At 39.8% G+C, this 6,000-nt stretch overlaps 1 protein-coding gene across 8 annotated transcripts in view; it reads left to right on the plus strand.

Annotated features, from left to right (window-relative positions):
- Window positions 1-6,000, plus strand: part of COBLL1 (cordon-bleu WH2 repeat protein like 1) — a 154,459-nt gene that overhangs the window by 112,131 nt on the left and 36,328 nt on the right. The gene's annotated exons all lie outside the window — the stretch shown is intronic.

Genomic DNA, 6,000 nt, shown 5'->3' on the forward strand with positions numbered 1-6,000 from the left:
AAACAAATTTAACTTCCTGGAAACACAAGGATGTCAAACTGAAGTTTTATTGTAAAAGGGTCTTCTTGTAGAGTAATGCATAAAGTTATAAGAGGATATCAGGTCAAAATTATCTGTACATCTCTGTGTACACTAAACTTGTTAAAAAAATTATTTGGAGATGACTAATGCATTGGGTAGTGTCTTGGTAAAACACAGGCTGCACCAGTTGTGAATTCTAGTTGACAATCAAGGCTAAAATGTGTCGTACATTTGAAATGCAGCAAATGCGTATTTCATAATCTGCCTTGAATCTGGAATTTATAAACATTTTTTAATAAATTATATAACTGGCAGGTTAGGAAGATGAAATGCAGTACTAAATTAAAAATAAGCTTGAGAAATTTGTTGGATGGTGGGCTTAAACAAAAATTCTTGAATCATTTGTCTTATCCTTTACATATTACTTTTCATTTCTGTTGTCACAGACAACCACAAGAGAGCACTGTTTAACAGAAGTTTTGAATGGTTTCTTGTGCCCAGAGAATCTTTGTCACTTGAAAAAAAAAGTTTGGGATTTTTGTTTGTTCTTTTATTTTGTAATGGCCACAAAAAATGTCTGAGAATTATTCTTGTCTTTTTTTTTTTTTATTGAAAATTTTTTTACCAGGTATTAACCTTCAAATATTGTAGTAATAAATGTGGGTATTTTACAATGTCTTAACAGTAATGTGATTATTGTTGAGTAAAAAATATCCCAGCATAAAGTTTCTGCTGCTTGGATTTACCATTTTGTAGTTCTGAGTTTCTCATTTGCCATATGGTCAATGAAGACAACCAGTAAGGAAAGTATAAAAAGTTCAAGTAGATGAGGTACCCTGCATCCTTCTCTACTTCTCTCTGGTTGGAAATTCTAAAAGCAAATGCCATAAAATATCCTTTTGCCATTACTCCCTCCTGATTCCATAGCCTTCTGACCTATCAGGTACTCCAAAACTAGCCATGTGAGTATTATACTTGCCTGCCCCTATTATAAATATTTGTCAAAGTATTTTTATGTTCATTTCCATTAATAATCATAATAAATATACTAATGAATAAATTTACTTCACACTGGTAACGTAGTTTGATGCTGATACTTATTCTTCTGAAGCAGTGGTTCTCAACCTTGGTAGGCTTAAGGCACCTGTTGGAAAATGCCAAATCTTATATTTTGCCCTTTTTATTACAAAAAAAGGGACATTCTTCTGTTGCTGAGTACTCAAGGGTCACTACAGTCACACTATGGATTCCTGTGTGAAAACTCTGGGTTTATCTTTAGAATCATGTTAACATACTAATGTTGGTACTGGATTTATGATACCTTGTTCTGGACAGACCCAAACTCTCAGACCGACCATGACCTCTCCATTTGATAATAGGCAAATTTTATTGATGTATAGTTATAGCAGATAAGAATAATGCAGGCAAGGCAAACAAAATAACCTCCCTAATTTTATATTTACCAGTCCTAAGGCTGTCACAGAGGGAAGGTACATCTGGCCAGTATACGAGCTTCCACTCCGTGGTTCTCTCTTGAATGTCAGATATCAGTAGCCTGGAGGTCGAGGACTGAGGCTCAACTCCCACCCTCCTGGTGGGGTGGGTGAGATGGGCTGGTAGTATGCCCTCTGTCCATGGTGGCCTTGAGTGCCCTCCTTGGGGACCCTTTTGCTGTTCTAAAATCCTTCCTTTTGTATCCTTTTTCCCCTCTGACTCTTCATTCCCAGGCATCATTGACTGGTTTGCCTGTGGTAGTCATACTGTCCATGTTCTGTCCTATTAGTGTATTCCTTTGTTCCAACAAACCCATCACATGCACACATCTTACTGTGGTTATTTACCAGTCTCCTAATTTGGTTCATCCACCAAAGCCAGAAATCCCAAAGGCTCTACAGTTGGGCACTGTGACCTGGCACCAATACTGAAGAGTCCCTTATCTCCATTTGGGTAAACTGTTCATGTTATGGAACAGTGTGGTATATGTCTTCAATTTCCCAGTCTGTGTGTCTGCTGGCTTCAGACACAGTGGGCCTTGAAGGAAACTGTCACGAACAGGCTTTTAGAAATCAGTTAACTCTTGCCATTTCCCCTGGATCATTGTTTTAATGCAATATATACTTTGCCTACCAGCCAATTCCCAAAAGCAAACCTCTAAATATCATTTTCTAGCCATCAGCTAACAGTGCTAACACTGTATGGTACCCCATGAGACCTAGAAAGGATCCTAAGGCACCCCAGGGTGCTATAGCACCCTGGTTGAGAATCACTATCCTAAAGTCAAGCAAAAATGACTCTGTATGACTAATCAAAATCCACTAATAGGTGTAGGATTTGGAATGAGACTGAATACTGTTACAAGCAATATCTGTGAAGAACTGAGAAATTTGATGGGGGAAATTTGAGAGGCTGGAAGTTTGTCTTTGAAGGTTTTCCATTCTAAACTAAGCAAAGATAGCAAGACAATATTTGTAGTTCATCTCTGTTGTGCAGGATGGCTGGTTTGTTCAGTTAAATGCCCATTCTGTAAATGAGAGTAGACATCCTTTAGGGCCTAATCAGTTATGTGAGCAATAGGGATTTACAACAAAATCAAAACTGTATTTCTAAGCCTCAGATTCAGCCCTGAAGTAGAAAACGTTCTTACTATGTACAAAAGGGGCTTCTTTAAAAGCTGTAGACTTGATCTTCGGTAATTTCTCTGTATTATGTTAATAGTTATAGGATACAGTTGATAAATGAGACAACAGTGCACTCAATACTGTGGAAATCTATAATAGAAACAGTCCCTGCCCCAAAGAGTCTACTCAGGACAGTTATGCAGATTCCATGCATATCATCTTTGCTAAGTGCAGTAGTGTTTCATAAATGATAGTGGACCAAACTTTGACTCATTTACTTTAGTGTAAATATTGAGTAACTTTGCTGGGGACCATGATTTATACCAGTTCTACATAGTCATGAATGAGACCAGAATTGGTACATTACTCACAACAGTGAAAGGGATACCATTTATAGATGCCTTGCTTCTTCAATTCAGTTTTAATTCCATAAATAATAATTCTGACTTTTCAGGATCCAGTTAGGCTAGCCCACTAGCCTGATTTGTATAGCTAACTAGTCCTGTTTTGTCATTTAATGTCGTATCCCACTGCATTAACTTCTGAAAGCATGATACAATGGTTTTGCTACAAAATTCCATTTAGGAATTACTTGTAGTCGTCTACTTCTCTAGTGGGAATGTGTACCTGCAAGGCTTCCATACTGCTTTTAAGGACACTTACATTCTCTAGGTTTCCCCTCAGTTTATATAGCAACTGGAACATACCTTGCATCCCAGTTATGGTTCAGGGTGACCTTCAGTTTCTGCTTTACCCTGGAGAAAGGTGGACAAATCGCTCTTTGTTGTAGGGTCCACAAAGAAGACAAAGTGAAATGTCACTTTTCCCCAGATAAACTGTTTGCTCAGTTTTGATAGAGACAAGCATTTGCCCATGCCAAAGTGGTAACGTCAGACAACAGCAAAATGAGCCAACTTTAAGGGAACAGTGTTCTCTCTGTTGTCTGTCTTTAAATTCTCAGTGTATTGTAGTCCAGTTTCTCACACTATGAAAAAAGACTTTAATGCCTGCCTCCCACAGCTTTTCCAAGCTTCTCTGACAGCAGTAGCTGGAAACAAAAAAGAAACTTTTTTTTCTCTCAGAGACTGGACTATTGTGTTGCTTTTATTTTACCTATTTCAGAGTGGCATAACATTTCTTTAACAATGATTCTTGGTACTTTACGCTGGGGAGAAAATTACAAGAGATGTCCTTTCACGCTCATGTTATGCTATTGGGTACTGGGATTTATTCACCACTTGTAGGACACAAGAGGTGACTAGTTTAGCTTTAATATTTAATGTTTACACAACAGCCTTTTTTTGTTAAATCAGGATGGAAACAAAAGGGTTAGTTTCAAACATCAGGCCCCTATACTGTTAGTGTCAGTTTAACTGTAAAGCAGAATGGCTGTCGGCAGGAGTAGGTTTAGAACTGGCAATTGCAAGCCTTCTTTATTTGCTAATATATTTAAAGTTTAAGCAATGACCCCCCTACCCAAATCTAGATCTGGCCCAGGATGCAAAGCAAGTTTGACACCACTTAAGTTGAGTAAGGAGACTGATGAAGTGTAAAAATCGAAGCCCGGGACACATGACAGTTCCAGCATATGATGGTGGCCCATGCATCAGCTGAGGATGCTGCAGTGATGATGACAGGCAAAGTATCTGGAGGGCAACCAGGGCTGTATCTACCTTTGTTCACCTTCCTGCCATGCAATCATCATGTCTACTGGGGTGGCCCAAGGACCTCACATTCTGTCAGGCTACTCTTCTCCACCCCCTCGCCCCACCCAAGCACATGCCCCCCCCCAAATTCTGGTAGGCTGTATGGGGCTGTGGGCCATATATTTGACACCTCTGCTTTACTTAATGTAAAGTGCTACATAAAAACATTCAGGTGTCCAAGAACAATTTTTTTTTTTTAGGTATACCATACTTTTTTCCCCCCTTCAGTTTAGTATCCTGGTTAATCATCATGCTTGCTTAAATCTGGCTTGCTCACACACTTAAGTATTCTGTTCTAATAAGCTGTGAGGTTGTAGATGCTTGTCTGCATCAGAACACCTATATTAATTTGAACAGATGACCTTTTCTTTGGCACATGTTTATCAAATTGCATAACTAAAGAAAAGTGATGTTCCTTCTTTAATAAAAAAAAAAAAAAAAAAAAAAAAAGGGAAGTAGAGAAAAAGGAAAGTAGGATACTGTCCTAGTGTTGAAAGCATTTAAAACACCTCCAACAATAATTTCCCTTAAGTCACTGATATGGAGTGACTAAAATAACAAGGAAGCTTGAGTTCCGTCACTAGATGTGATGAAGTGCCATCGCACCAGAAGCTTGCTCACCCATTCCTGCACCCAGAGTTTGAGTCACTTGCAGACAAGTAATGTCAGATTTCTTATAGGCACCAGAGTGAAGCCTAGGGAGATCTAGAATGGAATCACATTCCTCCAAAAGACGATGTGCATGCCACCAGAAGGACAGCCATAATTTGGCAACTACAAAACATAATCTGATTCACATGAAACAAATTGTTGCAAGTAGCAATATTTTATAAACTATTCAGAGGAGAGTCAATTTCACTAAATGTATACTACATGCCCTTTCTTTCAAAGAGGTTCAGGTTACCATGCTGTATACATAGTATAATTTTGGGAAGGAATATTGAAGTCCTAGATCCTGAAATGTGACGCAACTAAACAACTCTTACTGTTAAATGAAATAAACACAAATATAGCTCTTATAAGTAATCTGAGGAGAAAACATAAATATTAATTATAAATCAATCTCCTTGCTCTACATGAGCCAAAAAGGTGGCGTACACCTGGTGGAAGCGGGGAGGCTATCTCCAAAGAGGAGTATACCTCCACTGCTTGGGCCTGTAGGGGGGCTGTTAGGAAAGCTAAGGCAGACACAGAGCTAGGACTAGCGCCCAAGATCAAAGATAATAAAAAGTCCTTTTTCAAATATAGGGAGGATGAAGAAGGCACCGGGAAATGTGGGGCCCCTGCAAGATACGCTGGGCAATCTGGTGGTTGCGCCAGAGGAGAAGGCAGACCTCTTTAACAAATTCTTCACCTCCGTTTTCTTGTGCAGGGACCGGGACTCCCCCACCGTGATTCAAGATGGACTCAACGGGAACGCCTCCAGACCTAAGGTTGAGGAGGACCGGGTTAGAGTGCTTCTGGAGGGGCTGGACGTGTTCAAGTCAGCAGGTCCAGATGCTCTCCACCCCAGGATGTTGAGGGAGCTAGCAGGGGTTATTGCAGGGCCCTTGGCACAGCTTTACGAGCGCTCGTGGTGCTCGGGCCAGGTGCTAGATGATTGGAAGATAGCCAATGTGGTCCCCATCTTTAAAAAAGGGAGGAGGGAGGACCTG

The sequence above is a fragment of the Alligator sinensis genome, unplaced genomic scaffold (assembly GCF_000455745.1).
Source record: "Alligator sinensis unplaced genomic scaffold, ASM45574v1 scaffold738_1, whole genome shotgun sequence".
Taxonomy (NCBI): domain Eukaryota; kingdom Metazoa; phylum Chordata; order Crocodylia; family Alligatoridae; genus Alligator; species Alligator sinensis.